Below are 12,056 nucleotides of genomic sequence, written 5' to 3' on the forward strand. Positions count from 1 at the left end.
ACATCTCGGTCGCGTGATCAGCGTCCGTTGGGGATATAAAAAGGCTGTGGTTTCTGAAAATAAGTTCGAGTAACAAAAAGACTTAATTAGTACCATACGTAGATATTAGCTCGATGCGCTACATTGAGCGAGTGTGTCGCACTATGCAGTGTAGACGACAGGCATGCTGCGACACTGAAAAATTAATTTAATTTTTATCTTTCAATATCTTTATTTATTTATTTTACTGCTCTTTCATGCATACTCTTTCTTTTACATAAGAAATCGTCTTTCTAAGCTTCTTCCTTTTCATTGGTACGAAGATATTTCTGAGCTTATGAACTGATATAACGATATTTTTACTATAGCAATATTAATAATAAGGTAATTGTAAAAAACAGGATATACATAAGTGCTTTCTTATACGACTTTACAATGGGTGGGAATTTGTATCAGACTGATGATACAGTAGTGGAAGTAACGTGTAAGACATCAGTGAGAGCTGTTCAGCCGGCCACTGTGGCCGAGCGGTTCTGAGCACGCTACTGCTACGGTCGCAGGTTCGAATCCTGCCTCGGGTATGGATGTGTGTGATGTCCTTAGGTTAGTTAGGTTTAATTAGTTCTAAGTTCTAGGGGACTGATGACCTCAGATGTTACGTCCCATAGTGCTCAGAGCCAAAAAATGGTTCAAATGGCTCTGAGCACTATGGGACTTAACTTCTGAGGTTATCAGTCACTCAGAGCCATTTGAACCATTTAGAGCTATTCATGAACATGCCTTTGAAAGTGTCTGAATAGCCGAGAACTCGTCTTGCAGTTTTATAATGATTGGTGGGATAATGATATTGCCGGAAAGGTGAAGGCGAAAAAGGAGGACTGTAACAGATATCTTTTGAACAGTAAGATTGATGACAGAAGTAGCTATGTAAGACTGAAGGGAGAGGCAAAGAAAGCAGTAATTAGAGCAAAAATATATGTGATACCTTAAATGCGAAATATAAATAACTATATGGGTAGTTGAAAGTCCAAAGAAGCACGGAAGGTGGTGAAACGGCTAGGAATAATTGACATAAGTAGTATAAACTTACAGCTGATCAGCCTAGATAGATGGAAAACATACTATGAAGATTTATTGAAGAAAGATCGAGCCGAATTTCGATAAGTGCTCCTTTTCAGACAAGGAACCTGACATAGAAGTCCGGAAAACAATAACAGGATCGAGGTGGGGTGGCGCGGTTGTTAGCACACTGGACTCGCATACGTTAGAACGACGGTTCAAACCCACATCCGGTCATCCTGATTCAGGTTTTCCGTGATTTCCCTAAATTGCATAACGCAAATACCGGAAAGGTTCCTTCGAGAGGGTACGGCCGATTTCCTTCTTTATCCTTCCCTAATCCGAGCTTGTGCTCCGTCTCTAATGACTGCGTTGTCGGCAGGACGTTCAACGCTAATGTCCTTCTCCGCGGTAACAATCGTGGTAGTACAAGATACAGCAGAGCAATTCAAAATGGCAAAGCACCAACACCTGGAGCAGTATGTATGGAGTTGACGTAGCGCGGGCCATATGTGTTATCTGGAAATCTCGCAACGCTGTTTCACCGTCGCCTCTGTGGAGAGGAAATGTCTGTCGTGTTAAAAAAGGGTTCATCACAAACACTTTTGCAAGGGGAAGCAATGATGACTGCACACATTATCGAGACATCACACTTCTCAGTTCTGTACTAAGATTGTGTGGTAAGATACTTACTGCTAGAACCGGGGGAGAAATTGAGAAAGTGGAAGAACACAGTGGCTTTCAGGCAGGAACGTCTTGTATCCTAGCATTAGACAGGTGACTGAGAGGAGGCTGGCACATAATCTGAAGACACACGTGTTTTTCGTAGACTTGCAGAAGGTCTGTCACAGTGTACCGCTTTGTAGGAGGTGGCAAGCAATGAAAAATCAGAAGTTACGTAAATCTTATGTAGAGGCCTTTAGAAATCTGCATTCAGAAAATACTTGTCATGTTATAGTTGGGAAGCTACTCTTATAGAAAAAGTTAGCCAAAGACTGGGACGAGGAAGCTATTAAGCTCCTCCCTCTTTAAAGTCTTTTTCAATGAAACACTGAAAAACTGGAGAAGGAAGTGTAAAAGTATGGGAATTAGGGTCGGTGATGATCCTCTGTTCTTCCTAAATCTTGCAAACGATCAGCTCATCTTTGCCGAGGAACAAGAGGATGTGTCTTATACTATAAGAAAGCTTAAAGGAGAATGTGAGCAGTGGGGCATGAAAATTAACTTAACAAAGACTGAATACTTGGTTCTCGGAGGTGTAGGAAGGGATCTTGTTACGTTTGATGATGTATAGTGAAGTGCAGCCATTCATATAAATATTTGGGGATAATAATTTCGGATATAGGTAGAAGCAACAAGTAAATATGACACAGAATGACAAAGGGAAAGATGGCAATTACGCAGTTACGCTCTATTATCTGGATGGCAATTTTAAAAGGAAGATATACGAAACTAGCATACAGCAACGCTCTATACGGTGCTAAACTGTGTGGTGTCTCCAAGATCAGTGAGCAGAAATTAAAGACAATGGAAATGGAGTTTTGGAGATGAAGTTTTGAAGTAACAAGAAGAGACAAAATAATAAGTGAAGTGTTATGAGAACAGATGGGAGTTACAAAACGCATTGTAGACACAATTGAAAATGAACAGCTAACACATTATGGGCAACTTAGAGGAATGGCAGAGCAAAGATGGCGCTCTGAAATATGGCACTAGAGAGCTCCATGACGCAGAAAAAGAGGAAGAGCCCCTCTATACTCAAACGATGGAGTGAGGCGTATGATGCAGGACAGGGCCATGCAAGAAGAGGACTGTCAGGATAGAAGAAGATGGAAACTTCCTTGCGAGAGACGCCGAATAATGTAGAAAAAAGGTGATGATGTGCAACTGGTGCTACAGTGACCACAAGGGCTAATAACAGGCAGCTCACAGAAAGGGGGATGAGGCCACAGCGCCATTGCGCCGACTACCGTTGACCTCTGTACAACAGGAACTCCGTCTGCTGAGGTGTCAGTCACATTCGGCCTGGAATGGAATTCTCTTCAGTGACGAGCTCTGCTTCGAATTTGGCCTGTATGACCAGCGAAGACGTGTCTGGAGGCTTCCCAAATTGCAGTGGAATATCAACCTGACTGTCGCTCGCCATCCACCATACGTCCCGACAATCAGAAGTGATGGCGTGCCCAAAATTTTATTTCATAGCAGGATCCCTTTGGTTATCATGCACAACAGTTTGACAGCACAGCGATACGTCGACGATGTTCTCCACCCCGTTTTGTTGCCCTTCAGGTCCAGCCATCCTGGGTTTATGTTTCACCAAGGCAATGCCCAGCTGAAAAAGGTGAGGATTTCTACTGCATGTCTCCGTGATTCTCAGTCACTACCTTGGCCAACAACGCCGTCGGAAATCTCCCCATTTGAGAATGTATGGAGCATTATGGGTAGTACCTTCGAACAACCTTAGGATTTTGACAATCCAACGTGCTAGTTGGTCGGAATTTTGCACGATATCTCTCAAGGAGACATCCAAAAACTCTATCAATCAGTGCCATGCCGAATAACTGCTTGCATAAGTGTCATATGTAGAACAATGTGTTACTGGCTTACTCAATTTGTGAAGCTGATTCTCTTGTATAAATCATTAAATTTTTGTGAAACTATGATCATTAGCTCGTTTGTACATGTTCACGACATCTACCTATTTCCCTCCCAATCGGATAATTCCTTCGTGATGTGTCGTTCTTTTGTCTTAGATTATGTATATATTCCTGAGCATATTATTTACCAGTACCGATATTGGACCAGAGACAATATGCATTTGGATTGGCTAGGGGAGTGGAATGAAAGGTTAATATGAAGAATGGATACTGGACAAGCGATATTTAACAGCAAGGGCAATTTTAAACTAGGTACTAAAGATGAGGGCTTTGTGAAGAAAGGAACAGAGTCAATATTATCCTCTAGTAAAACGTATTTGTGTATTTAAATATAATGTTGCTGAATACCTGGCGTAGCATGGATATGTATTTATTCTAGTATTCTATTAATGGATCTCCTCCTTCCCCCCTCCCTGTACATCACCACTTCCCCTCTCTTTGTCCACTTCCTCTGCCCCTCACTTGTGTCCCACTTCTCCCACCTCTCTCTCCATCCACCTCCTCCTCCCGCCCCTCTCTCTCTCTGTCTATTCTTTCATCCCCTGTCCATCTCCTTCTCCCCCTTCTATTTCCATCTCCTCCTACACCTATGTCTCTCCACCTACTCCTCTCCCCTCACTCCGCCGATCTTATCCCGCTCTTCCTGTTCATCACTTCCGCTTTCCTAACTATGTAAATTTTCTGCTCTCCCCTGTCTCTGTCCGTCTCTTCCTCCCTTGTCTCTCTCCATTTCCTCCTCTTTCCATTCTCTTCCCATAACTTTCTCTCTCCTCTCTGTTTCTCCCCCCTCCCATATCTGTGTCGATCTCCCCATCTCCTATCGGGGCCTATCTATTTCTCCCTCTTGCTGTCTCTCCATCTCGTCGTTCTCCGCTCTCTCACCAAGTTATTGCACTCACTTCAACAGGAGGTTGTTGATTTTACTCCAACAGTATTTTTCTTTCCATTTGTAACTAATATATGTAACAAATTTGATTGAAGTCGTTTCTGGAGTTTATGATGAGCTTTTTACCCGCGAATCTGCCTGCACACGCACATGTAAAATATATATCCCGTATGTTTAACATATTTGAAGCTTACTTGTACAGATATTTAACCTATATGCCTAACGAATTTTGCCCTGCAGTTTCAGAGCTTCTGACGTCATATTTCCTGAACTATATGCTGTAAAATGATGTAATTTTGCAGGTACATCCAGTGTTATACGAATAAGTGGTTATGGCCTGCGAAATATCTCATGAACAGAGTTAGTAGTAAAGAAGTAACAAACTTAAACGTGATGCATGATGCAACGATTACGCATATATCTCAGAGTTTATGACGTCGTATATCCTGAATTACTCATCATACAGAGAAATATCTTCTTTATGTACATTTAGCGGCGTACGTGGATACTGTCAACAAATGTGTTGCGACTGAAGTAAGGAGCAAAGAAGTAATAAAGTAAAACGTCATGCATAGGGCACCAGTTTTTTCTTATGTCTCATTCATGTCATCTCAGCTATTTATCGTATAATGGTATATTTTTCTAGATATATTCAGTGGCAGATGTGAATACTGTCTGCGAAATGTGTTGTGAATAGAGTTCGTAGTAAAGATGTCATAAATTAAAATTCTTGCGCCGCATGGCAGTTTTACGGCATGAAAAGCGAAAACGGAGGAAGCGACAAACTTTTTTCCTTTCTTAATTTTGTAGGGGCAGTCAGCGAGAAAAAGTTTCGTAAAAAGTTGAAATTATGTGTAAGTTTGTTGCAAGTCGCTGAGTGGTTTCACTCGCATATATTGGATGACTGAATTCCTTTGATATGTGGATGGTTCTTATTACCACAGTAATTCTTTCCAGACTGTAAATGCATACAGCTGTGTAACACACAGTCATACAGACGTACAAAATTTTTTATAATTTGCATGGATGTGAATATGCTCTGGAATGGTATCAGAACACGCTACCATTTTATCTCTGCCTTGGTGCTCATAATACATTTCATTTTTTAAATTAACATTCTGTGAGTTTGAAAACTGTGGTAAAAGCAACGGGACTGTTTGTTCAATAACCTGCTTTAGTGCTACTTCCTATGGTTCCCATACGCTTCAACAACATTCTAGAATAAGTCACACGAGGCTTTTGTGAGCAGTTTCGTCTGTCAACTGTTCGAAGATTGACGATGTCCTACCAGAGAACTGAAGTCAGCCACATGCTTTCCAATTTCACAGTATCCTACCAGCCAACCGATGCTAGCCACATGCTTCGCCTACAACTGAGTCTACATTATCATTCCATTATATTCCCCCGCAAGATGTTGCACCCTATCGTTGAGCTGACTGTTCTTAACTGCGACTCGTATACAACTTTCTGCGTTGAGTGTACTGAATGTATGACAGTACCGATGAAATATCAATCTTTGCACCACTTTGAAGTCTTATCAAGATTTGACAGGATATTTGTGCCGTTTCCAATTACATGGTACGGCTTTTTATTGCATGGGACCTATGGTTTGTCATAATTAACTAACGGGCTATCTCAGTCAAAAAGTCTTTACAGAATCTGAAAGGAATTGAATCGAAGGCCACTGCAGTAAGAAGTCATTGAGTCTGTGCAGATAGAAGATTATGTGTGTACACACCTTGTGGATAAAGAACCAACCACATTTCTTCCTAATTAACTTAAAAAAATGTAGGACTTCGGAAATCAGCTTCCTCTTCACGATCACTGCTTAGCCCATAGTAGTATCACGTATTTGAACTGAAAAACTGGACTATTACTTCTCCACAACACCTACCGAATTGGACGCACCTGTGAAGCGTGATGGGATTTCTCCCACAAATCCTGGCGATTAGTTCCTTGTCCGACAGTCACCGCCAGAACAATCATATATTCGTTGGCAATGAGCAATGCTGCTGCGACAGGCCTTCATGGTGTTCCCATTCGTATGACTTCTGATGTTATCCATGCTGTGTATCCCACTGCAACAGAACTTTTTGAGCTCCGATAGTACAGGCAGATTATTGTCCACTTTCAACCGTGCCATAATAAAGAGATGTACGTATAGAACGTGGTACACAAACGATGCCGAAGACTGGCTAGCATTTTCAGGCATCCATATAACCCACCAGGTAGAAATACGACGTCATGCCACAGATATTCTTAACAGCTTGTTGTAACGTGACCCAAAGGCATGCTTGTTCGCAGTGAGCATATACCACGCCATACTTTGGAAAGATATCTATTTTAGCTAACGTGAATCAGTTTAGGAATAGAAAAATCTGGATCTACGCAACATAACGACGATATTGATCCATAGGTGTTCCACATACTCTCATCTGGCCATGCAGCTTTAAACACAGAATAAGTTTTCCCAGCTCTATATAGCAAACGTTCTGCTCCACGAGTGCTCATTGAATAGTGTCATATGAGTAGGGCGACGAAATAATAATGGAAACTGATAAATAATTGTCGCTTGATTGATTAAAAAATTTCATTGAAATGAATAATTGAAAGAAATTGGATGGTACACATATTCTGGGTGAACTTTAACTGGCACTAATATCAATAGACCTTCAGTGTCAATACAATTAAGACTTATATTCATTCCTTGAAGTTGCGTACTTCTTCCCATTGGTTTCATTGTGCATAGAGCTGATACAGGATCGTCCCTCCGCTGCTCACGCTAATTCCTCTTGTCGTCTTCGAACCTCATAATGCAGGATTCTCAGTGCGGGTTAAATGACGAACACACGGGTATTATTGATATAAATATGTATAAATAAACTTGGTTTTCTTAATAACTTTTATATTATTTTTTAATATACCATTGGAATACTCATTTTTAAACAATACTGGCACGGCGGAGCTAGTCATACGTCCGCCTGCTACCACGTACAGAAACAAACGGATGAAGATATAGAAATTAATCAATTGAAAAGCGTATCTCTTCTCTTTTTTGTATGAAACCATTATCTCTGGCACAAAGCAATTGGTTAATTCACGGTCTGTTTTACCTGTATAATAAGAAATGAACGAAGAAAAAAAGAAAAATAATATGCCCTATAACAATTCCCCTCCCCACGTACTGTATACTGACGTCATACGGAGGTGCACAATGTCTAAGCTTATTTCCCTTTCTGAGGGTTAACCCTGGCCGATATGGGCAGAGCCTTTATTTTCGGCCATTGGAGTTATCCTGTATGATTATCAATTTGTATTCGTGAGTCATCTTCTTTTAACACATACATACATACGTTTTCCTTCATAACAAAGTGCTTGCTACGGCTGCCTAGTCCCATTGTTGTCAGTCAATATTTGCCCAGCGTTTTTAGCTCGTGAAGCACAAGCGCGCAGCGCAACGGTCGATGTCGTCCCATCTCGCGCTCGCATGTTTAGTACAAAGTCAGTGTGTCCGTGTCGTGCGTTTACAGTGGCTTTCTCTACACACATTCGTGAAGCTCGTGTTCAGTAGCGTTACCCTTTGTGAAATATTCGATGCGGTGACAGCTGGTTTCCGCATGAGTGGACCTAGGATTTTATTTCACGTCCTCGCACCCACTTATTCAGTCGGGATACCAGCCGCACAGCCGACATCCGTCTACAAAGGTACGATTCTTACCGCTTTTACTACGTTGTCGAGCACAGAAAATTCACGTTTTGCGACGTTGTCGAGCACAGAAAATTCATGTTACACAAAGTATTGTCGTCTTTAGTTTATCACGAGCGTACCGACGTGTATCACACGCACGCTTAACACTTTGCAGCGAGGTTTCGTATGTTTTTGCTCTTTGTTTCTGAGCGTCTTTCATACAGTTGCATTACATAAAGCTTCTGTACTGTCCTTTCCACATATTACACAAACAACAACAAAAAATGCAAATACGATTACAAAATACACTTATTCTTTTCATTCGCTCACTTGCCATTATCTTTGCTTAGTCTGCTACGTATCCTCTTCCTTTTTCATTGCTCGTCGTTATATTTTAGTACATCTCCTTAAATTAAAATTTCGTTTCATTATTTGATTCCAGTTATATGAGTACACCCATTACTGTCGTTTGGTTATAATTTCTTCCTGTAACATTCATACAATAATAGATTCTGTTTTCCTTCAGGGCATAAATTGACATACATTTCATTTCAATTTACAGTGACTTCTCGTCGGAGCATATTTATTAATTCCAAAGAATTAAAGTATTAAACAATAGTCGCTACAATAGATACTACTCGCCACTCAGGTTACTACGCATAGCCTCACCTCTCTAGCATTCTCTAGGAAGGATCTACGCACTACAGGGTTGAGTAAATTCCACAGAAAGGCATTTATGTGTTCAGTTACTTCTCGTTACTAGACTTAACTGTGATCCCAAAAACAAAATAGTTCGTTATTGATTAACACAACTCAAATCTGACGATACCAATCGTATTAAGCACTTATTCCGTCTTTAAAAGTGCAGTTCATTGTTCACTTGTTCTGTTCATTGTATAAAGGATAACTACTTCATATGCTGAGATATACAGAGTTATGTTATCAGGACGGCATGTTACGTACAATGAGTGTTTATGTAAAAAGAGAACGTGCATAAAAATTTCACTGTAAATCAGGTGTTTGACCCCTTCAGGGGTAGTCGACGCTCACAGTAGTTAGGTTTCAACCCCTTGATGTGTGGTAGTGCTCAACCTTAGTGATACGAGACGTACTGCAACTGTTTTCTTCTTCACATACTTTCACTCTATCACGTTCATTCGTATCATAAACTTATAACTCTATCTATCTTGTGGTGACGTCCTTCTTATTCTTATATGACACCTAACACTCTACAAGCATTTATCTCTCTTCATTTGAGGACGTGTCGATGCATCGTTCCCAGAACGAAAAAACTTAACACTAGCTTAAAACTAAATCTTCATAGATAAGTGTAGAGTGGTTCAATTGGCTGCTAATACTTCTTTCATATATTCAATCATGTATTCATTCACTTCAGTGTGCAGTCGTGCTATCACAAAACTTATTTAATGTCATGTGTGCGTCTCTACTTACCTTACAAATCTGAAAGATGATTTTGTACGGGAAATAACACACACATGCAAGTTAATACTATTAAAACTGCTTGTCAGCTCTTAATGACCATGGAGGTACGTAGAGCGGTGAAATAATATCCTCGTAAAGTTTCTGATAGAAAGTAGCCGCAAGTGTTCTGCTGCATACTTTGATGTCAATCGCTGTTAGTGCTCAAGTATGAGGGAATAATTTGTGGTGTAATACTGATGCGTACAGAAATTCTGCGAGTGGGATGATCTGGAAAGTAAGTACGATCGTTTAAAGAGCATTGTTTGGTTTCAGACTGGTGAAAGTTTCTAGAGCGATGTGATTGACAAATCTTGTGATCTTACAGACAGAACTTTAACGACCTAACAAGACTCGACAGATTTTACTACAAACATTTTTTATCAGAAAGTTTGAAGTTTTTTACAATAGCATCAATGATTTACATTCCGTAAGCTAAGATCCAACAGTCTACCTTCTGCTTATCACCAGTTTGACCAGTGACGCAAAAGTCAGATTTAATTTGCAGTTTTTTGGAAGGTGAACCAGCTATGCTGGTTCGACGTAAAATGGGACAATGCTATTCTTTAGAGGAATTTCAAAATGAATTTCTTGCAGCATACTGGTGAGAGACTACATGGCTTCAAGAGAAGGACAAACTGATTAGTGTGTCAAAATTAGAAAATTCACATTAGTAACCTTAACGCAAATCAATGAGCACGTGGTACAACAGAACCAACCTTTAAGAGAACCGTTCAGCCAATGGGCTTTAATCCAGCTTTGTACACACATCAAAAAAGTTTTGCATCAGATCGGTTCTGAGAGTTCAGGAACCTGTACAGAAAAGTTGGATAGAGATCAATATGAACAACATTTATGCCCTTTTTATTGCTCATGAAAAACACACATTGCAAGTTGTAACACCATACAGTGAGACCTTCAGAGGTGATGGTTCAAATTTCTCTACACACCAGCACCTCTAGTACCCAGTAGCACGCCCTCTTGCGTTGGTGCATGCCTGTTTTCGTCGTGGCATGCTATGCACAAGTTCATCAAGCCACTGTTGGTCCAGATTGTCCCAGTCCTAAATGGCGATTCGGCGTAGATCCCTCAGAGTAATTGGTGGGTCACGTCATCCATAAACAGCCCTTTTCAATCTATCCCAGGCATGTTCGTCACGGTTCATGTCTGGAGAACATGCTGGCGACTCTTGCGATATCGTTATCCTGAAGGAAGTCATTCACAAGATGTGCACGATGGAGCACGAATTGTCGTCCATGAAGATGAATGCCTCGCCAACATGCTGCCGATATGGTTGCACTATCGGTCGGAGGATGGCATTCACGTATCGTACAGCCGTTATGGCGCCTACTAGGACTACCAGTAGCGTACGTCGGCCCCACGTAGTGCCACTCCAGAACATCAGGAAACCTCCACCTTGCTGCACTCGCTGGAGAGTATGTCTGAGGCGTTCAGCCTCACCGGGTTGCCTCCAAACACGACGATTGTCTGGTTGAAGGCATATGCGACACTGATCAGTGAAGAGAACGTGATGCCAATTTGATTCCGCGACATGAATATGTGTGACGGAATATGTCTAACCTTTAGATGGCCAACTCAAAACAAATAAGTACACCCACGCATCACTTGTTGTGTGCATGGTGCAAGATGCAGTACCTCTGATGGTGAACATTTTGACTGGCACAGGCTCTAAGTGGCACACTAGCAAGGTTCACAAGTCTCAGAGTTAAGGTAAAGACCTGCCGTTCATTACTAGTGAAGCGCCAGTACAAGAACGTCCTTCTCTTTCTCTCGGCTTTCCTCGCTATCGTGGTAGCATAGCACATTTCCATCTTAGACTACTCCGACTTTAGCACATGCCAAACACCAGCTGGAGCCCGACATTTGAAGCGGGGAGAACGCCCCATTCTCTGCATACATAGATTTGACCAACCAGTGACTTTAAAAATTAATTGGGAGAAAAGGAAAAAAAGAATCAGCTTCACAGCCTCTTTCCCAAGCGTTTACCCCGTGTCTTTGCTTAAAGCATGACCCGGATGGAACCACAGCCCTCCATAGAAACATCGTTATCTTCCCTGTAGCGTCCATTTCGAACTTTGCAAAGAATGGCCATAAAGTTGTGAAAGTGTCATGCCTTCACCAATATGTTTTGTAGCAGAGTCTGGACGCCTGGTCGCCACTGACCTGTCCAACGGAAATTCGCAGAAACTCACAGCCGTCTCATCAGCTTCCTACTTTAGAAGGGCCCATCCTTTGCTTTATTGCCAGTCATCAATGCTCTGCTCATAGCTTCAGCGACTCCTTGGCG

Source organism: Schistocerca americana, chromosome 5 (genome assembly GCF_021461395.2).
Source record: "Schistocerca americana isolate TAMUIC-IGC-003095 chromosome 5, iqSchAmer2.1, whole genome shotgun sequence".
NCBI lineage: Eukaryota > Metazoa > Arthropoda > Insecta > Orthoptera > Acrididae > Schistocerca > Schistocerca americana.